Raw genomic sequence first — 23,364 nt, 5'->3', positions numbered from 1 at the left:
AGAAATCATAAGGGACTTACTAAAGTTGAACTGTTTACATTCCTACATGGAAAGACAATATTTATAACTCTTGAAACATTTCAGTATCTGGGCAATGGGTGGGAGTACACACACACACACATGCACACACGCACACATACATAGAGACAGAGTGCACAGAGGGAATTGAAGAGGATGGGATCATATATTAAAAAAAAAATGAAATCAAGCAGTGAGAGAGAAATATTGGGAGGAGAAAGGGAGAAGTTATATGGGGCAAATTATCTCTCATAAAAGAGGCAAGCAAAAGACTTATTAGTGGTGGGATAAAGAGGGGAGGCAAGAGAAAAACATGAGGTCTACTCTCATCACATTCCACTAAAGGAAAGAATATAATGCACACTCATTTTAATAGGAAAACCTATCTCATAATACAGGAGAGTGGGGGACAAGGGCACAAGCAGGGTGGGGGGGAGGATGGAGGGGAGGGCATGGGGAGGAGAATGCAATCCGAGGTTGACACTCATGGGGAGGGAAAGGAACATAAGAAAATAGAAGTAAAGGGGGACAGGATAGGATGGAGGGAAATATAATTAGTCCTATACAACACAACTAGTATGGAAATCATTTGCAAAACTAAACACATATGGCCTATATTGAATTGCCTGTCTTTCAAGGGGAAGGGGTGGAGAGGGAGGGAGCTAAGGAGGTTAGAACTCAAAGTGTTAGGACCAAATGTAATGTTCTTACCACTGGGTAACAAGAAATACAGGTTAAGGGGTCAAGAAAGCTATCTGGTCCTACAGGACAAAAGAGAAGATGGAGACAAGGGCAGGGAGGGAGGATAGAGGAGAGAGCAGATAGGTCACAGGGGCAATTAGAAAGCTCGGATTTGGGGGCGGGAGGGGATAAAAGGGGAGAAAATTTGTAACCCAAAATTGTGTGAAAATAAATGTTAAAAATTAATAAAAAAAAATAAAAAGTCTAATATAAACTCTTAAAAAAAAAAAGAAATCTTGGCTGGCTAACTGCTGAAAGCACTGGATATGAAGTCAGAGGACAGGAGTTCAAATCCTGACTTTGCCACTTCCTAGTGACCTTGGCCAAACTAAGTCTCTTCATTTTCCCAGGTCTTACTTTCCTCATCTGAAAATGAGGTCATTGGGCTTTGAGGTCCCTTCCAGCCAGAAATCCTGGGTTTTGATAAGTATAAACCGGCCAGATGTGAGGGTGGATTGGGAGTGGCCCTCTATGTCACAAAGAGGTTGACTGAGGCTGGGTTGGAATTCTGGTGAGTGAGCTACCCAACAAGGTTGTGGGGAGAGGGGTTGTCAGAGATCGATGGTGCCGGTGGTGGCTTTGTGGCTCACCCCTGGTTCCCAGGCTGGCTGCGTTGCTGCTCCTGGGGAGGGCTCTGAACAGCTTGCTGCTGGGGCTCCCCCGCTGTCTCCTGTTCATCCAAGTGAGCTGAGATGACTCCCTTTGTTTGGAATCTGTGGGCGTCATGAACCGGGTTTGGAGGTAATTTGTCTGTCTCCTGCAGCTGGCTGTCATCTCACATCTGCGAACTAGTTTCATTTTCACGGTCATTAAAAAATCCCAGGTCTGACAGGTAGTAAACACACACACACGCGCACACACACACACACACACACACACACATACACACACAAACTTAAGATCAACTCTGGCACCAAGGACAACCCATCTTGAAGTTCCGATCCTGTGTTCAGATGTAAATGGGGTTAGGAAGAGTTGGGAAAGGCAGCATAGTGAAAAGTAGACTACATTTGAAATAAGAGAAACTGGGTTTGAATCCTGACTGGCACTTAATAGCTTAATAAACTGGGCAAATCAGATCTGTCCATGATCTTCAGTTCCTTCCTTTGTCAAATGAAGGGATTGGAGTATATGTTCTCCAGGGTCCTGAGCTCTATGCACAGAGCCACTCAGAGAAATAAATAGGGCAAGTTGTGGGAAAGAGGGATGATGACAGAGAGAGGACCTTTCAAGAGGTCCCTTATAGAGGAGGGTGAGGATGGTCACTGATGCTGAGCCTGAGGTCATGCATCTTTTCCCCTCTAACTTCCCTCTCTGTCATTAGGGACATTTGTGGATCTCCTCTCTGGTAGAGGGAACTTAGACCCCATAGAAAAATATGTCCCCACTCCTTTTACCCTACAAAACCCTGCTCTCCACTCCTACTAGCAGCTATAAGAGAGGAGGAACATCAGTGTTAGAAGCAGTTAACCTCCCTCCATCCCACTCCATCCAATCCCCATGTTGGGGTAGAGAGAGCCCTGAAAAGATGACTGAATTATCTTAGATTCACATTTGTTGGTTCAAGGAGAATTCAGGAGAGCAGGGTTTGAATTGTGACAGTCACTAGCTATCCCTAGTCATGCGTTATTGGACCATTTCTGTCCTCTAGACCTCAGTGTTCTCTGTCTCTTCTCTCCATACTTTGGCATTGACTGCTTCCCATGCCTGGAATGCACTTGCTCCTTACTTCAGTCTCACAGAGACCCTTTCTTCTTTTAAGATACTTGCTGAATGTTATGAAAGGGATTGGAGTGGATGCTTTTTGGTGTAGCAGAAAGAGCATCTAATCTGGAATCAGGACCCGGTTTCACATCCTAGTTCTGTTACTAATTACTGTATCATTTTGAGCAAGTCCTCTTTTTCTTTCTGGACCTCAGTTTGTTTTCCTTTTTTTCAATGAAGAGGTTGGACTAGATGACTTCTCTGGTCCCTTTTAGCATTAAATTATATGTTTTGTAATGCTTCTAATAGCCTATGAGCCTCTTGTGATAAGCTGACTATCCTACTGATAGAGACCAAAGAGACATGGTAGAAACTTCAGAAGCCGTGCACATTGAAACATTCAAGCACTCCTGAGTCACAGCTTAGGGGTAACCAGAGCCATAATTAGTGCAGGGCACCAACTTTAAAGGGTGGTGACAGTACTTGTGGTCCTCCATCATACTGGGACCTTTCCCCTATCACTTCTTGCTTTCCCCATCCCTTATGGCCATCTCCCCAATGGAGATATATTGCCTTTCCCTATAGAATGTAGCCTATCTCACACCAACCCATCCCCCATCCTAAATTCACGCTACTTGCACTGGGCTTGGTTTGTGATGTAAAGAGTTTGTAGTTAAGGCTCTGAGAGGCTATCAGATTTGGGTGTTCTTTCTCTGCAATTGAATACATTCCAACAGCTGATCCTGCACATAAGATCCACAGTGGCATCCTGACATGGTAGAGAAGGGATGATAAGGATCTGGGTTCAGATTAGGCCTTTGTCACTAGCTTTGTGACCCAACTTCAGTGCTCAGTGGTGTCCAATGCTGTTGCCTCTTTTTTTGCAGGATGACCTGGCAACATGGGACAGGGACATGGGACAGAAGAGAAGCTGAAGTTCAAAGGATGCCTCAGATGAAAAGTTATGGATCCTACATGTAGCAGACCAGTGATTCCAAGGTTCCTGAGGAGTAGAGCAAACCAATTCCTATTCTAAGGGTTAGAGGAGAGTCATGTAAAGTCCTTGGCTAGGATGAGGGCATATGGCCATTACAGTTCTTTCTGCCTTGGGCTTCTCCGGCAAGATCTCGTTTTTGGCTATGGAGTTTGTGGTTTAACGCCTGATCCAGGGAACTGCTGCTTCTGTCCCCTGACCTGCATTGTTCCTCTAAATGTGCCACCACTCAACCCTGGAGAAATTCTTCATCCTGGGTACATGGAACTCGGGCAAAATGCAGGACCTCTCCCAAAGCTTCTGCTCCTCTGGTGTCTGGATGTTCCTGTTTCCTTTGGAATTGAATTCTGAGATGCATGGACCTTCTGGGACTTGGCTCCCTGGGTCCTACGTGTGCTTTTTTCCAGGGGCTGGGTTCAGGCACATCTGGCTGCTGTCAGGCTTTGAAATCCTTGGCTCCCATTCCTGGGGCAGCTGGGAGCAAGACTCAGGCTACACGATATGGGAGGGGAGAGATGATGGGCACTGCCCACCTGGGATGATCTCAGGGGAGAGGAGTTTTTGGCCCTTGCTGACAATGCCCTCTGCCCCCCTTCACACAGTGGAAGCCAACTCTACTATGGTCTGCAATCTCTTTTGGGCTCTCGGGGCTGAGGCAGCAGCCAAGGAGGGGGCCAGCGCACAGGGGGTTAACCGCTGATTACAGCCTTTGTCTCTGCATCAGTGTACATAATGCGCTCCTCATTTGCATACTGCAGTGTGCGCTCAATTAAAATGAACTTTTAATTTCTTCTAAGTAAATTACTTCTTCCCGGTACGTGACGCGCACAAATGTCAGAATAATGGGAGAACCTTAATGAGCTGGGAAGTGGAACCATGAGGGAGGGGATGCTGGATATACCCCCCCAACACACACACACACACACACACACTCACAAACACACACACAAGAAGACATACATCTGCATAGACATGTATACGCCAGCATGTCCATGCAACTGACACACACACATACAATCACCCACTGACCCACATATACACAGACCCAGGCACACTAACCCTTCCAGCTTTGTGGAAGCCCCATTTTATCTTAATGGGAATGAAACAAAGAAATCAGCCCAGGGCCACAACCCTGATTTCAGATGCTTGTTCTCTCCTGTTCCCTGGGGGATGAATGAATTGGGGGAGTGTTGAGATCAAGGTTGGGGATGCTGAAGCCTTTTCTCTTTGATATGAGGGACTTGAGGAAAAGAGCAGATGATCTGATTACCCCTTTGTCATGACTCAGGGAAGGAACCCTGCTCCCTCTTTCTCCCTCCTACTCTGGCTTCTGCCATCCCATGTTGTCCTATTTCAGCACCAGAGAGTTGGGACAGCACAAGAGCGGGCTCCCTTCTCTCTAGTGTGACTGGCTGTTGATCTAGGGGTAGATGGGAATCTTCCCCCTTGGGTCTGATCATTGGTTAGCTAGGGCCTCCAAGAAGAGAGTCCTAAAGCTTTAGGCATCCACTCCAGAGACAGAGCCCAAATTAAGAAGAAGGACAAGTGTAAGCTTCATCTCTGTCGAATAAAAGGCTATATCTGTCTTCTTTCAAAGGGATTTCAGATATTAGCCAGCTTGTTGGGTGAGGCATTGGGTTGGGGTGGGGAGTAGGGAAACCTTCTGGGAGCCCTAGAAATCCCTGGATGATCCCTAACCTTGTCTGTGCATAACAAGGCCCATGCAAAGTACTAGCAGCTACTGGATTGGCAAGTGACACAGTTCCAGGAAGGAGCTAGACATGATACTAACATAGGTCTCTGTCCAAAGAGTCAGGATCCTCAGTCTCCAGTCTGGACAAGAAGGTGGCGGTGTGACTGCTCTCTCAGATTCAAGTTTCCCACTTGAATGAGAGTCTCCCAAGGACTAGTGTTCTCTGACATTATTATTATCCAGGTGTGACCACAGATCTATTCAGAGTCTCATCCTAGCCCATCAGCTAGGGTATAGTATAGTAGAAAAAACATTGGATCTGGCGAATCTAGATTCAAACCCTGTCTTTGGTGCTGAAACAAGGACAATTTTGGATGACAGAAAGCCAAGGGAGTATAAAAAGTCTACTAAATATTGGCTTCTTTCCCTTCCCTCAGTCATAAGAGAGAGCAACTTGAATTAGATAGTCTCTTCTTCTTATATCAAGCCCTTCATATTGAAGGAAGAACATGAAGTCATTATACTAGATGATCCCTAAGGTCCCTAGAGACAGAAAGATGGCACAGGCACAGTGGATAGAGCATCAGGCCTGGAGTTTGGAAGACTCTTCTTCTTGAATTCAAATCTGACCTCAGACACTGACTAGCTGTGTGACCCTGAACAAGTCACTTAACCCTGTTGGCCTCAGTTTCCTCATCTGTAAAATGAGTTGGAGAAGGAAATGGCAAGCCACTCCAGTATCTTTGCCAAGAAAAATCCAAATGGGGTCATGAAGAGTCAGATACAACTGAAAAACAATTGGACAACAAGAAGGTCCCTCTCAGTTCTAACATTCTATGTTGCTATGTGGAATAAACCCTCTTATCACTCAAGACCATTTTTTCTTGCTTTGTAACCTTTGGTCTTACCAATTTCAGGGTGTATCTCCAAGGAGCTAGTCTAAAGAGACAAGACAGAACCTGCAGTGAGAAGTTTGAGGGGACACGCCCATCAATTAGTGTGTCTATTTAGAGAATCACATAGATGAGAGAGCAAGGGTGGGGGTTGAATTTTCTCAGGGACTACTTGTTCCCCCCCATTCCATGGCTCCAACTCTTCTCAACCTTCCGCCAGTCAGTGAATGTATACACATGTCTTCTTGAGTAGAAAGGAAACTGGGTAAGAGAGTATGAATAGGTCAATGCAGTCCATCCCCACTCAAGGCACATTCTCAGATGGTAGTAGATTAAATTGCTGTCGTCAGTAATGGACAATAAGGATGTGATCACTGAAATGGAAAGGGAGAACAGTGGTCCTCTCTTGATTCCCTGGAGAGGGGACAGTGACCCTAACAGTCATCATTCTGATGGTCCTGTCACCCAACTCCCCTTTGAGATGTGAGCCTACAGAGAAGTAGGGTTATTTCAAACCTCTATTGTCTTCTTTCCACCAACCCCAGTGAGTTTGGCTCATGACCCTAATGAGATTTGGATCATCTGGAGGAAGAAAGTAGAGGCAGAATGGTTTACTGAAAAGAGCACTAGAGTTGGAACCATATTCTGACTTCTACTAACAGTGTGGCAATAGACACTGAAACCCCTAGAGGTAAAGTGGCTTAGATTTAGAGTTGGAAGGAATCCTTAGAGTTCATCTACTCCAACCTTCTCATTTTACAGATGAAGAAACTGAGGACTGGACAGTTCAGGTGCTTTGCCCAAGATCCCATGGGTAGCAAGTAGCCCAGGGTCACATAGGTGGTTGAGCAGGGCCAGGATTCAAACCCAGGTCCTCTAATACCCAATTCTAAGTCCATTGACAGCACTGTCCATTCCTCTTCACTTTGATGACTAGGAACAGGGTATCAAAACACTAAGATCCCAGCCATTGGATAAAGGATGAGGCCTAGACCCAGAGAAGACTTAGCAGTTCATGCATTGATTATTGGATAGTGTAGACCAAACAATTGTCAGATTGTTATGTATGTGTATGTACATAGTAAGGCAGTTTATGCAATGGATGGAGCACTGGGTCTGAAATCAGGAAGATCTGAGTTCAAATCCATTCTCACACACTAGCTGTGTGACCCGGGACAAGTCACTTAACCTTTGTTTGTCTCAGTTTTCTTAACTTTAAAATGGGAATAAAAATAGTATCTATCTCACAGGGTTGTTGTGAGGATCAAATGAAACTAAAGTTTGTAAAAAACTCAAGACAGTTCCTGACACCAAGTAGGTACTATATAAATTCATATTCCCTTCCCTTGTGTCATGAATTTCCAGTCTTTTTTATGGAGGTTTAGATGGATTTTATTGGACCCTTGAACTCCATCTGCAAAATATGAGGTCTCCATCTTAAACATCTCCATCAATGTACTAGATGAAACCAGAGATAGCATGTTTTAAAATTTGCTTATGACAAAACTAGGAGATGTAGCTAGCAAAATGCATCATTAGATTGTGAGTTCCTTGACAGAAGGGCTTGTCTTTTGCCTCCTTTTGTATCCCCAGGGCTTAGCACAAAACTTAGAACATTCTTGTTGTTAAGTGGTTTCAGTCGTGACCAACTCTTCATGACCTCATTTGGGGTTTTCTTGGTAAAGATACAGGAATGATTTGCCATGTCTTTCTCCAGTTTATTTTACAAATGAGGAAACCGAGGTGAACAGGGTTAAGTGACTTGCTTGGGGTCGCACAACTAGTAAGTGTTTGAGGCCAGATTTGAACTCAGGAAGATGAATCTTCCTGACTCCGGACCTGGCACTCTATCCACTGTGCCACCTAGCAGCCCTACACATAGTAGGCACTTAATAAATAGTGATTGATTGATAGGATCATCCATTTAGAGCTGGGGGACAGAATCAGGATAAAAAGACATCTTGACAGACTAGAACAATGATCCCCATCCAATAAACTGAAATTTAACAAAGATAAATGTAAAATCCTACAAGTAGGTTCAAATAATCAACTTCATGAGGAAAAGATAGTGGAACTATGATTAGACAACTATTTTTTTGGAAAAGATCTGAAGGTTGTAGTGGACTTCAATTTCAGTATGAGTTAACAGTGTAACATGACAGTCAAAAAAACTAATGTAATGAATGTAATCTTAGACTGCATTGAGAGGCATGGTATCCAAAAGGGGATAATCCTGCTGTCTGTCCTTCACTCTGGTCACACCATTTCTCAGTCCTTGGGACTCGTAATTTAAGAAGGTCCAGGCTCAAAGCAGGTCAATCAGGATGGTGAAGGACCATGCCATAGCTTCAAGGGGCTAAAATTGTTTTTTCACAGTGGGGTCTGGAAACCAATGGGGGATGGCTTCCCATAGCCCCAAAACCTGTATTCTAGCCCTTGACTCCTAGGGGCAGTCTATTCTAACTCTCCTTGGTTTATATGGACTATCCCGGGGAAAGGACTGACACCAGTTATCCCATCCAGCTGGTCAACTGTCTTTATGTTCAAAATGTTTGGAGCATCATTAATGGATACAGCATCAGAACATCTACATGTCTCCAAAAGGTATCTCCAAATTCTAGCCTATTTGTTTATTTAAGCAATTGAAGTTTCATTATTCTATAGCCACACTAAAATATTATCTCACAGAATCATTGTAATACCTCTGGGATGGAATGACAATAATAATAGCTAATTTTATGTGGTCCTTACTTTAAGATTTTCAAAGCATTTTGCATTCACTACCTCATTTGATCCTCACAGCAGCCCCTTGAGGTGGGTACTATTGTTATCCTCCTTTTAGAAACTGAGGCACATATAGGTAAAGTGACTTGCCCAGGGTCATACAACTAGTACATGTCTGAGGCAGGATTTGAACTCAAGTGTTCCTGACTTTAAGCCTATCTAGTGTGGCAGCCAGGTGGGTATTATTATCTCCGTTCAGGTGATATCATCCCTTTGACAGAAGAGGAACAAATACTGTCACAGAAATGGAAGAATTGTCCTCCCAGGATTCAGTCCACAGTTTGGCCGGCTCAGGATCCCTGCTCTGAAGGAGAAAGTTTATGGATAGGTAGAAATGCCAGCTTCTGGAATACTCAGAGGTTAGGGATGCTCTCCTCCTAAACTACCAGCTTTCCTTAATGATCCATTGTACTGTAGTAGATTTGGAGTTGAAGGACCTGGGTTCGAATTCTGACCCTGCTTCTTATTATCTGTATGATCTTGGACAAGTGATGAGTCATTTCATATCCCTGGTCTTTACTTCCCTTCTCTATAAAATGAGGTGTTTGAACAAGAAAATCTCTAAGCTCTAGTTCTAAATATGGCCTGTCATCTATGATTTTATCTAAATCCTCTTTGAATCTATTTAAATTATTATCTTGATTATTTCTTGTGGGATGGGGGGCATAAGTTTAACAAGTTAACTCCCCATTCTACAAAGTAGTACTAACCTCATTTGTCTTAAATTCCTAACTCAAGGATAAAAGGCAGGTAAATGGCACAACGGTTGGGCTTAGAGTCAAGATGATCTGAATTTAAATCCTGCCTTAGATATACTTACTAGCTTGTGTGACTCTAGGCAAGTTGCTTAACATTTCTCAAACTCAGTTTTACCATCCATAAAATGGGGATAATCATAGCACTGACTTCTCAGGATTCCTGCAAGGATCAAATGAGATAATATAGGTAAAGCACTTTGCAGCCTTATAGCACTAGCTATCATTATGATTCTTACTCATATTCTTATTATAATATAAATGAATTTCACTGCACTGGAATCACTGAAACTTCAGGGGACAAATCCATAACCAGAATATAACTCTGAATATTCAAAAAAGGATGAAAAAAGAGGGATGGGTAGGGTAGCATTATATATTACAAAGGTATATTTGACAAAATCCAGGAACCATAGAATGGGAAACATGGTGGAGAGCATTTGATTGCAGATCAATGGTGAAAGATGTCACCAGAGAAAACTACAGACTACCTGGACAGAAAGAGGATGTACATTAAGAAGCAGTTTGGGAAACAAGTCATGAGCCTGGCAGAGAGTCATGATATAGTTGTAATGGAGACTTCAGTCATCCAGATATCTGCTAGAGTTCTATTTCTCTGCCAAAACTACAAGGGCTAATGACTCCTTGACTTGACTTTATGATAATTTCCTCTTTCAAAATGTGGAAGAACCAAACAAAAAAAATTCTGCTCTAGGTCTGATTCTCCCTAATAAAGAATAACTGGCTGCCAGGATGGAATTGAGAGGAACCTTGAAGGGAAGTGATTCGTAGAGTTTGAGAAAAAGAAGACATTCTAAACATAGTTTGACATGCACCCTAAATTTTGGGAGATCTGATCTCAGAAGATTCACGGAAAGGATACTTAGCATCCTCTGGACTAAAATTCTCCCAGGGAAGTCATCCCTTGAGGGGGCAGGAAACACTCAAGAATGACCTTCTAAAAGCACCAATGGAAACATTTCCAATGAAGAGGAAATATGGAAGTTGTCTGAAGAACCCAGTGTAGATGCTCAGGAAACTCACGAAACAAATTATTAAAAGATACTGAAGTAGAAGCAAGGACAAATAAGAGGGTGAATACGAGTGTAGCACAATTTTACACAAATAATGTCAAGAGTGACAAAGGTGTGGATGAGTTGAGGGTAGGCAGGAGAGCTAAGAAAAACAAAAAAGGGGGGATTTAAAACTATTTTAGGAGAAAGAGAAGGATCAAAGAAGGGATAGGATAGATGCTTGGGGTGATATGCACTAGAGAAAATAGCAGGGAGAATATAGCTAAAACAAGTGTAAGCAGCTAGGTGACACAGTGGATACAGTGCTGGTCCCTGGAGTCAGGAACATCTGAGTTCAAATCCAGCCTCAGACACTTACTAGCCATGTGGCCATCAGCAAGTCACTTGACGCTGTTTACCTCAGATTTCTCATCTATAAAATAAGCTGAAGAAGGAAATGGCAAGCTATTCCAATATCTCCGTCAAGGAAACCCTAAATGGGGTTATGGAAAGTCAGATACAACTGAAACAACTCAGCCACAACAGCAAGTCAATCCAACTAAGGAGATACTAAGAGAACACTCATCTGTCCTTGACAAATTCAAGTCATCTGGTCCTGTTAAGCTATATTGTTATATCCTGAAAGAGTCAGCTGATGTGAGTGATATCTAAAAGACTGTGGATAACAAGAGAGGTACTACAAAACTGGGTAAGGACACAAATCCTGAATCAAAGAATGGAAGAGAACACAAGTTGTACATTATAAGTTACTGAGTCTGACTTAGGAAAATCCTAGAAGACATCATGAAAGAAATGCTAGGAAAAGAAAGCAGTCTTTACCAAGAGCCAGCATGACCTCCACAAGTCATGCCAGTCTCAAGATTCCTTGTTTGATTGGATTACTAACCAAGTAGATGAGGGGCATGCTGTAGATACAATTGACCTCAATTTTAAGAAAGCAATTGGTAAAGTCTCTCATACTATTCTTGTGGAAGAGATAAATTAGATAATCATATAATTAGATGGGTTTGCAACTGGTTTCATGGCTTCACTTGAAGTGAAGTCACTAATGTAACATCAGTATGACAATAGGTCTCCTTTGGAGTGTCTTGGGGTTCTGTGTCTGGCACTGTGTTGCTTTTTTGTTTTCTTTTGTTTGGTTTTCTATTGAGAACAGTTAAGGACATAGATAGCATTCACTTCAAATTTCCAGATGACACAAAGTTGAACCTTGATCCAGGTTATGCCTGGTAACCATGGATGTCCCTCAGCACTCTGTTCTGAGCTCTCTTCCCTTCCTCTCTCTACCATTTTGTTTGGTGATTCATTGGCTCCCGTGAATCCATTATCATCTCCATGCTCTATAGTTTCTCAGATCTAGTTGTCCAGCCCTAACCTCTCTCCCGATTGCCAGTCTTACATCTCCAATTGCCTATTGCACATCACACTAGATATATTATGGACATCTTAAATTCATTATGTCCAGATTTGAACTCATTATCTTTCTCCTCCAAACCCTAACTTCCCCATTATTGTTGAGGTCACCAACATTCTCTATTTATCCAGGATCACAAATTATGTGTCACTTTTGGCTCCTTACTCTCATCCTGTCATGTCCAATCTGTTTCCAAGTACCTTTGTTTCTACCTGTGTTACAACTCTTTATCTGGCCCCCTCTTTCCTCTGACATTGCCACGATCCTCCAGATTCCTGCTGCAGAGTATGCTTGAACTATTGTAATAGCCTACTAATTACTGCCCCTGTCTCAATTCTCTTCCCACTCTAATCTATTCTCTACCCCACTGTCAAACTCATCTTCCTAGAGTGAAGATCTGACCACGTCCCACCCGTCTTTGATATATGCTAATGGCTCCCACTTCTAGGATCCAATATCAAACTTTCTGTTTGACTTTTAAAGCATTTGCAACATGCTTCTCTCCTACCTTTCAAGGCTTCTTATGTCTCCCTTCCATGTAAGCTGTGACCCAATGACATTGAATCTTTGTTCTTCCTTGTACATGATGCTCCACTTCTGGGCATTTTCACTGGATCTCTTCCATGCCTGGAATTCTCTCACTCCCCATCCCTGTCTCCTGGCTTCCCTAGCATCCTTCAAGACCAGCTAAAACCCACCTTCTGCAAGAAGCCTTTCTCCATCTCCCTTAATGCTAGTCTTTCCTCTATTCATTATTTCCAATTTATCCTGCAAATTTCTTGTCTGTATATAGTTGTTTGCATGTTATATCCACCAAGAGACTAAACTCCTTGAGAACAGGGATTGGGTTTTTTCTCCTTTCTTTGTATTTATAGCACTAAGTACAGTGCCTGCACCTAGTAGGAGCTTAATGAATGTTGACTTGACCTGACTTGGTCGCCTGGTTAGAGTGAGGGATGACAGGTAGATAGCCAGGGTGGTCTACTGGTTTGCTAGTGATGTCAGGAGAAGATGAAGAGAGCCCCCAGAACCTTGGAGGACTCCCTGGGTCACATTTATGGGAAGACCTGGGCAAGAACCAGTCATTGTGGGCAGGTATGGATGAATCGGTGTCATGAGCTGGAACTCCCAAACCAAAGATGAAGAGATTGAAAGCTCCCTCACAGGGCCTAGCTCAGGGCTGGGCACAGGGCAGATACTCAGGATATACTTGTGTATTGATTGACTGATGGATCTGAGCACTCTCTGTAACCCCTGGGACATCATGGGAAGGAGGGAGGGGAATAAACAGTACAGACTGAAAAGACAGAAGGAAAGGAAAGGAAAAAGAAGGGAGTAGGGAATAAGAAAAGAGAAGAGAAAAAGTTCATATCTATGGTAAGGAGGAAAAGAGAAAGGGTGGCTAAACCAGGGTGGAGAAGCAGCAAGAGTATTGAATGTGGAGTGAGAATGTCTAGGTTGGAATTCTAATTTGTCCACTCCCTACCCAGCTGCCCTAGGGCAGGCAGTTTCTTCCTCTGTAAAATTAAAAGTTGGACTAGATCAGGGGTCCTGGTATCCATGGATAGATTTCAGTTATGAACCTGGATAGGGAAAAAATTGTACCTTTATGTTCATTTACCTCTAATTGAAATTTAGCTTTTCCTTCAAATATTTAAAAATATGACTCTGAAAAGGGGTCCGTAGGTTACACCAAAGGATCCATGTCACCAAAAAGGCTAAGAAGCCCTGCACTATATGGTCTCTAAGGACTCTTCCAGTTCTGAATCCTAAGATCTAAGTACCTGCCGCCCCAGGTGAGCCTTAGGAATGCTAGGAGCTGCACTGCAGAACCTTGGACATTTCCCACTGTCTTTGTGTCTAGTCTGCTGAGCAGACTGAGGGAGCTGTCCAAAGCTCCTTCCCCACCCACCCTCCTATCCAGCTCAGAAGCCCCAGGACTTGCCCCCTCTGGCACTGGAGCAATTTGTTTCCTTGCAACTCAACTGAGCACCTGTATCTTTAAGAAGGGGGATTCTGCATCCCTTTCCTTTCCCTCCCTCTTTTCATGCTAGTCTCTCTCCCCCTGGATACTTTCTGACAATTACCACTTCTCTGGCAGCTGGTGTGTGCTTGTGCGTGTGTGCGCGCGTGGGCCTGCCTATCTGTGCACATGAGGTGATTGGAGCCGAGTTTCCCCCCATTGCTGAAATTTACATTGAACCACAAATTAATTTCATAATTTTTTCCTCTCTAATTATGCCAACATCTGCTGCAAAGCCAAGCTGTGCACATGCATTTTAATATTCTCTCCCCCTTCTCTCTTCCTTGCAGTATCACTGACTGTCTCTGTACTGAACTTTTCAATAATTATCGCCAAGAGAAGATCTTGACTTCCATTTCTCCTGCCTTTCAAAAGAGAAAGAGGGGTGGGTGGGAGAGAGGAAGGGTGGGAGGGTGGGGGTGGAAAGGGAGAAAAAGAGAGGAGGAAAAGGGGAGGGAGAAAGACATAGAGGGAGAGATGGGCAGAGACAGGGAGAGGAGAGGTAAGGGGGGAGAGAGAGAGGGAAGGAAAGAGGGGGGAGGTAGAGAGGAAGGTAAAGCGAGAGAAGGGAGAGGGAGAAAAAGGAGGGAGAGGAAGAGGAGGGAGGAGAGAGAAGAGGGGGAGAGGAAAGAGAGGGAGAACAGAGATAGAAATAGAGATAAGAGGCAAAGACAGAAAAAGAGATGGAGACAGGAAAATTAATAAACAGTTCTCGGTGTCAGCGTCTCGGAGAGAGAGCCTGGGGATGGGGAGAGAAGAGGTGACTGACACTCATTGTTTTCTTTGTTGTGGCAGAGAGAATATATATCTGAGGGAATAAAGAGAAAAAGAGGGGAAAATAATGTTAGAGAGAAAGAAGGAAGAAGGGAGGGTACTGAGGAAGGAGAGGCAGACAAGCAGACAGATGGGAAAAGCACTAAGCACTACCCAACAGAATTCACCCACCCCTGATGCCAGGAGCAAGTCTCCAAGGAGCTAGAGCTCTGAGCTGAGCCCTGCAGGCTTCCTAATCTGCTGACTGGTCATTATTCGACTTCAGGGACTTTACCCCAAGATGGAAATAACCATAGAGTTGGAAGGGACCTTGAGCACATTGAATCTAGCTTCTTCATCTTACTGAGTCCCCTTTGAAATCATATAGCTTGTTAAGGGACAGAGCTGGGACCAGAAACCAGGTCCTTCCCCTTCCCCAAATCCCTATTTTTATTATTAAAGCTTGCAGCACAAATCTGAAAAGTAAACAAAATAACCTGGCAACAAGCAATACAATGTTTTTCCTTCCAAGGAAAAAGCAAAGATATACAAATAAATTAAATGTCAATGTCACTTACTGGGTGTCCTGGGAAAGTCACTTAACCTCTGTTTGCCTCAGTTTCCTCATCTATGAAATAGAGATAACAGCTCCTACCTCCCAAGGTTAGTTGTGAGGCTAAAATGAGATAGTATTTGCAAAGTACTTTGCAAATCTTAACACATCATATAAATATTATCTATCATTAAAATATGATTATTATTCTTAAAGATAAAATTATGATTCTTAAAGTTCTGGGAATTGAGGCTCAGAGAGGTTTAATGACTTTCCTGAGTTCTCCCAATTAATAAGCATCAGAGCTGGGACTCAAACCCAAAGAACCTAAAGGCTGGAAATTACCTCAGAGAGTCTGTAGGGAAAGCCATATCCAAACAGGAATTCCCTCAAGATCTCCCAGTCTCTACTTGAAGTCCTCCACTGAGGAGACCTCCCTCCTTCCTCCCTTCCTGAAGATGCCCATTTCATCTCTGGATACCTCTCATTGGCAAGAAGTTCTTCCTGATACTGAGCCAAAATCTTCCTCTTTACAACTTCTACCCATTGTTCCAAATACTGTCCTCTGGAGCCAAGCAGAATTTGAATCCTTCTTCCAGTGAACTTGGCTTCAATTCCTGGGAAAATTCTAGGCTGGATCATTAAAGGGATGGTCAGTGAACATCTAGAAAGGAAGGCAGGGCCAAGAGCCAGCTAGCCGCACTTTATCAAGAACAGATAATGCCAGACTAACCTTATTTCCTTTTTTGGATAGGATTACTAAGCTAATAGATAAAGGAAATGCTTTGGGTATAGTTGACCGAGGTTTTAGCAAAGATTCTGATTTAAAAATGTCATACTATTCTTGTGGAAGAAATGGAAAGATGTGTATTGTATGTTATTACAATTTGATGGATTCAGAATTCATCATAAGATCAGACTAAAAGAATAAGCCACTCATTTATTATTGAGAGTAAATTTCAATGTCCATATGGCAGAAAGTCTTCAGTGGAGCAGCACCCATTTATCTATGCTTGGCCCTGGACTGTTGAGAGTATTTGGCTCCACAAACTGACATGTGACACTGATCTGGGAGGGAGAGCTTGGTGTTTAGCATGATGCCTGGCACATAGTAGGAGCTTAATGTTTATTGAGACCTAATGCACTAGATGGCAATCAGGACCCAAAAAGATCTTGACTACCTAGCACATTGGATTAAATCAAATAAGGTGAAATTCAGTAGGAATAAGCCTAACATCATACACTTGGGTTGAAAAAATGAATTTCACAAGTACAATATGATAATAGTCTATCTGAAAAAGAACTGGCATCTCTAGTGGCCTACAAGCTCAATAAGAGTCAGTAATGTGCTGAGTCAGTCAAAAAAGCTGATGGGATCTTGGGTTTTATTAAGAGAGGCAGAGCCTCCAGTAATAGGGAGAAGATGACTTGAATATTCCCTCCCTTTATGGGACCTCATCAGAACATCGGGTTCACTTCTGGGCATCACAGTTGGAGAAGCATTGATAATCTGGAGAGGTTCCAGTGGAGAGGAGTAAGGATGATTATGGCCATGCCATGTGAGGGTCCACCAAAGGAATTGGACATGTTTGGCCTGGAAAGGAGGAGAAGCAGAGAGGACATTTTTGTACGGTCTCTACTCCAATTCTTTAGATTTTCTCTACCATGCCACAAGACCATGGGGTGAATACATGGGGTTTTCAGGAAGACTAGCTCCTCTGGTATGAGGGTTTGCTGAACCACCTGACCCTCACCTGTGGTTCCAAAGAACTGTAGCATGCCCAGCAACCACACCCCAGTAAACCATCTTGGCAGTTGGCTAAATCAGGTTGATCAACTCATAGACGCAAAGCTATCTATGAGATGGGGGACTGGTTACCCCACGTATGTGAAGACTTTTCCCCCACCCTTAAAGGGAAGGGGCCGATGGGAACAGTTTGTTCCATTGGCCATGCAGATGACTAAAGCAGGTGCTTAGAGCTTGGTCAGGCATTGAAGAGGCCAAGATCATTCTTTGCATCCCACCATCCACTGCATCCTGGGCCATTGCCACTTGTCCTGACTGTTTCTCCACTGGACTTTTATGACTTTAGAAGAGAGAATGAGGCTGATGACTGTATGGCTCTGCCTCACTTGAATCTACCTCATCCACAAGTCAAGACATCACCCTGTGATGGGATTGATCCTCTTCAAAAATCCTGAGGTCTTTTCCTCTGATTGGCTGATTCCTGACAGAACCTCCATTTTAAGAAAAATACTCAGGCCAGCCATGTCTTTCTTCCTCTCCTGGCTCCACTCCTGACTCTCTGGGTCTTCTCTGCCATGCCTCCTTCCTCCTTCTCTCCTTTCTCCTTTTCTGCTTCCCTTATGGGTTGCCTGCATCACTAGAATATAAGCTTCTTCAGGGCAGGAACTGTCTTTCTGTTTGTATTTGTATCCCCCGTGTTTAGCTCAGTGTTGGACATACAGTAGGTGCTTAGTAAGTGCTTGTTGACATAATAGCTGTTTTCAAGTATTTGAAGACATGATAGTCTTGTGGAAGAAGGATTACATTTGTTCTATCTGGCCTCAAAGGACAAACCAGAACCTAAGGGTAGAAATTGCAGAGAGGAGGGTTTATATTAGACAGTCAAGTAGGAAGAAAAAACAAAACTTCCTGACAGTTAAATCTGTCCTCAAATGGAATGGGCTGCCTGAAGGGGTGGTGAGTCCCTCCTCCTTGGAGGTCTTCACATTGGAATGTGAAGTGGAGAATCACTTGTCAGGTACATTATGATGTGAATAGGTCGTATTGAATGGCCACTGAGGGCCCATCCAACTTTCATATTCTGTGATTCTACTCTAACAGCCCACCAAATACTTGAAGATAACACATGATATTCCTCTTCAGTTTTCTCTTCTCCAGGCTAAACATCCTCAGTCTTCTAATGGCAAGTTCAATGTTCTATCCAGGACACTGTCCTGTCTCCCATTACAGTCTCTTCTCAGTTACTTCCTGCCTTCAGATGGGGCCACCATGTCTTCCCTGGACCATAAGAGGGAGAAGACAGAGTAATTCCTATGGGGCACAGATAGAAGTACTTATCTTGGCTCTCCACTGTGGTCTAGTCAAGTGGCTTTTAGTTCCATTGGGGGGAAAATATATTCTCCACTATTATTCAATATTGTACTAAAATGCTAGCTAGAGCAATAAGAGAAGAAAAAGAAATTGAAGGAATTAGAATAGGCAATGAGGAAACAAAGCTATCACTCTTTGCAGATGAGATGATGGTGAACTTGGAGAATCCTAGAGAATCAACTAAAAAACTGCTTGAAATAATGAACAACTTTACAAAGTTTCAGGATATAAAATAAATGAACACAAATCACCAGCATTTCTACAAATTACCAACAAAATCTAGCAGCAAGAGATAGAAAGAGAAATTTCACTTGAAATAATAGACAATATAAAATATTTGGGTGTCTACCTGCCAATGCAAACTCAGGAACTAAATGAACACAATTATAAAACACGTTTCACACAAATAAAGTCAGAGCTAAACAACTGGAAAAAATATTAATTGCTCATGAATAGATTGAGGAAATAAAATAAAAAGACAGTTCCACCTAAGGTAATTTACTTATTCAGTGCCATACTAATCAAATTACCAAAAATTATCTTATAGAGCTAGAGAAAGATAATAAAATTCATTGTTCATCATAAAAAATTCACAAAAAGAAAAACAGATCAAGATTATCAAGGGAATCAGTAAAAAAAATATGAAGGAAGGTGACCTAACAGTACCAGATCTCAAATCATCAAAAAAACCCATCTGGTACTAGCTAAGAAATAGAGTGGTACATTAGTGAAATAAATTAGGTACTCAGTACACTGAAATAAATGACCATAGTAATCTAGTGCTTGATAAACCCAAAGATCCAAGTTGTGGTGACAAGAACTCACTATTTGATGAAAACTGCTGGCAAAACTAGAAAGCAGTTTGGCAGAAACTAGGTATGTACCAAGGGGCAGCTAGGATAGAGCACAGTGCAGAAGTCAGGAGGACCTGAGTCCAAATCTCATCTCAGACACTTGACACTCACTAGCTGTGTGACGTTGGGCAAGTCACTTAACCCCAGTTGCCTCATCTTGGATCATCTAGTCATTCTGATGAATATCTGGTCACTGGAATCAGATGGCTCTGGAGGAGGTGAGGCTGGTGACCTGCACAGCCCTCCCTCACTCAGAAACAAAGTCAAGTGCAAGTCATGTCATCATTTCTCTGATGGCATGGTCTTCTTCTGCAACAAAGGACAAACACAGGTATGCACCAATATTTCATGCCATATATCAAGATAAGGTCAAAATGGGTGCATAATTTAGACTTAAAGGGTGATACCATAAGCAAATTAGGGGAACATAAATAGTTTACATGTCAGATTTATCGCTGAGAAGAATTTGTGATCAAACAAGAGATGGAGAGCATTATGGGATGTAAAATGGATAATTTTGATTCAATTTAATTAAAAAGATTTTACACAAAATAAATGAAGCCAAAATTAGAAAGAAAGCAGAAAACTGGGTAAATTTTTATAGCAGATTTCTCTGATTAAGACATTCTTTTTCAGATATAGAGAAATGAGTCAAATTTAAAATAACATTAGTCATTCCCCAATTGATAAATGGTCAAAGAACATGAATAGGCAGTTTTCAGACAAAAATCAAAGCTATCTATAGTCATATAAAAAATGCTCTAAACCACTATTGATTAGAGAAATAAAAATTAAAAAAACTCTGGGATTCCACCTCACACCTACCAAACTGATTAATTTGACAGAAAAGAGAAATGACAAATGTTGGAGGAGATATGGGAAAGTTGGGACACTACTGCACTGTTAGTGGAGTTGTGAACTGATCCAACCAATCTGGAAAACAATTTGGAACTGTGTCCAGAGGGCTATAAAACTGTGCATACTCTCTGACCTAGCAATACCACTATTAGGTCTATATCCCATAGAGATTTTTTGGAAACCTGTTTCTATCTCTCCTTCCTCCAAGTTCCTTGTAGTCAGGGGCTCAGAGTGTCACTGAACTGCTTCCTAATTGTTTGGTGTATGTCTTGAATATACAATTAGGATGTAAGCTCCTTGAAGGGAGGGACTATATCTTTTATTTTTCTTTATCTCTCGCAGCATTGCAGTATTTGTTGGCTGGTGGATTGACTCTCATCTCAAGGTAAAGGCCCAGTGGAAAGAAATGTTGTGTATTGGAAAGAACCCTGGATTTTGAACTACAAGATCTGGTTTTAAGTTGTGGCTTTGCTACTAATTCATTGTGGTACACTGAGGTCTCTTTCCTCTCTTAGATTCTCTATTTGTAAAATGAGAATAATACTTACATTAGGTACCTCATGTAGTTGTTAAGAGAAAATTGAGACGTTATAAACTATAAAGGGTCACAAAAATGTGAAGAAATCATTTTAAAGGAAAGGGAATGAGCCTAGAGCTAGTAAAAATAATAATTTTTAAAATGACATTTAGACAATACTGTAAGAGCTTACAAAGAACTTTGTGGCTATTAGATAATCCTATAAGGCAGGGGATTACAGGTGCTATTATATCCAGTTGTATAGACAAGGAAATATCTTCACTTAAAGGTCTGTCACAGAGAAGTGTAAAAGTGGGGTTGAACCCAGGTCCTGAATGAGTTGGAGAGCTCTGGGTTGAGACCCTAGAGTTCAAAGCATAATTCTGTCATAGACACCATAGTTCTTTCTCTTCTCTGGGTCAAGTTTTTCTTCCTCTCTGAGCCTCTATAAAATGGGATGGGGGGCGGGGGCAGAGGGTAATAGACCAGAGGGCTCTTTAAAGTCTCTTCCAGTTCTGTGATTACCACCATTACCAATGTCCTACATTCGATGCCATTTGAAGATTGGTTGGAAGAACAGCTGCTGTTTGTTCAGACTAGAGGAAAGCTTTAGGAGATCCACAATTCATGTCTTCAAATATTTGAATGTCTTGCAGAAGAAGAATGAGATTTGTTCTGGTTGCCCCACCCCCTGGAGGGGAAGAAAAGGGGTTTGAACTAAAAGTAATGAGTATAATTCCAAAGTGGTAGATTTCAGCTCAATATAAAGACAAACTCCCTCACCATGAAACTAAGAAAAAATATGGAATGGGTGCCTTGGGAGGGAGTGGTTTTCCCATCGCTGGAGATCTTCAGGTAGAGGAGAGATGACATTTTGTCATAGATGTTGTGGAAGGAATTTCCCTTCAAGGCTGGATTAGAACAGCAGTTCTCAAATTTTGTGGTCTCAGGACCCCATTTATACTCTTAAAAATGATTGAGGACCTCCCCTAAAAAAGGGCTTTTGTTTAGGTGGGTTATATTGATTGATATTTACTGTACTTGAAATAAAAGCATCTTAGTATTATTATAAAAATAACATAAATTACATTATATATAAATACATATAATTATACACTAATATACATTATATATAAATTTAAATACATTTACATATAAATAAAATATGAAATACATATAAATAATAAAAATAGTGTTGACCTCATGGATCTCCTGAAAGGGTCTTGGGGATCCCCAGGGTCTCTAGACCACACATGGAGAACACCTGTGTTAGAACACCTAGGTTAGACTCACTGAGAGCTAGTTAAAGTACCATCCAACTCTGTGCTTCTGAGATTGTGTGACTGCCTTTTCTCCAAGAAGGCTCACTGACCTCACAGCTTTAGTCTGAGGCTCAGATGAACAAGACTGGTTGTTGGCTTGTCCTCATGTGATTTGTGACTTCACTTTTCTGTGCATCAGTTTCAGCATCTGTCAAAAGAAGGGATTGGAGTTCATGATTCCTACTGCATCTAGAAAAGCCACCGGCAAGGGGACTTGACACCAGCCCCAAATAGCCTTTCAGGAAATACCCTAAAGATAAGCCAAGTAAGAGTGGGATTTGACTGTAGTTCCAAACACAACTTGAGCTGTGTAAGAGACTAAGTACTTAGCAACTTTGGTTTGGACCTTTCCCAGTCATGAAACTCTTCTGCAAATGGTCCCCTGACCTCAGCTCTGCTAATTCAGCCCAACCATATCCACCAACATCATCCTGTGCTGTATCCACCATCTTCCTGAGATCCATGCCCAGCTGTGCCACACATTAGAAGACTTTAAGGAAGAGCTAGAATGTGGAAAGCTAGGACTGAGGTGGCCCTTTACAATTGGCAAAGTGCCTTGAGTATATTATCTCATTTGAGCCATGAAATAGACCTTGTAAAGTAGGTGCCGTTATTGTTCCCATTTTACAGATGAGTAAACTGAAGGTGAGAGAGCGACTTGCCCTGGGCCACACAGCTGATAAATATCCAAAGCAAGTTTCAAACTCGGTCCTCTGTGAGACCTACCTAGAAGGAATTTAGCCATCTTCCAGTCTGATCCCCTCATTTTGCAGAGGAAGTGAATGTGGTCCAGAGAAAGGAAAAGATAGATACACAGCAAAGCGATGGGGAAGCCACATCTATCAATGCAGGTCTTTGACTCCAAGTCCAAAGCTCCCTCTCACCTCAGCTTCATTAGATCCATGAGCTTCTGGAGGACAGGCATTGTCTCTTGCTTTTCTTTGTATCTCAGTGCTTAGCACAGTACCCAACACATAGTGGATGCTTAATGAATGTTTGTTGACTGGCTGATCTCTATCCTTGAACTTCATCAGTCTAGACCCAAGTCCTTTTTTTTTTTTTTCCAAGTCCTTCTTATCTCCATAAATACGGATTCTCCCAAATCCCTCTTGGCTTTGTTTACCTCTGCCTCTGCACTTTACACTGGTCTGCACTGACTGTAGCATCCCTAGGGAGGTGGGTAAAAAGCCTGCTGCTCCCTCTTATGCTTCCTCTTCTCCTCTGGGGACCCAGTCTAGCCCTAATTTGGAGACTTGCCAGCTGACTGACTTTGGATGAGTCACTTAACCTTAGCCTGGGTTTTTTTCTCCTGTAAAATGAAGGCATCTCCAAGGTC

General features: G+C 42.4%; 1 long non-coding RNA gene across 1 annotated transcript; it reads left to right on the top strand.

Moving 5' to 3' along the window:
- The first annotated feature begins 1,273 nt into the window (after positions 1–1,273).
- Positions 1,274–4,247, top strand: LOC140528430 (uncharacterized). The gene is made up of 2 exons (XR_011975186.1): positions 1,274–1,500; positions 3,351–4,247. It is a non-coding gene; the product is annotated as an uncharacterized lncRNA (long non-coding RNA).
- Positions 4,248–23,364: the final 19,117 nt, after the last annotated feature.

This window comes from Notamacropus eugenii, chromosome 1 (genome assembly GCF_028372415.1).
Source record: "Notamacropus eugenii isolate mMacEug1 chromosome 1, mMacEug1.pri_v2, whole genome shotgun sequence".
In the NCBI taxonomy this organism is placed as follows: Eukaryota; Metazoa; Chordata; class Mammalia; order Diprotodontia; family Macropodidae; genus Notamacropus; species Notamacropus eugenii.
The sequence above is the reverse complement of the archived record's forward strand: the minus strand, read 5'-3'. Positions and strand labels throughout refer to the sequence as shown.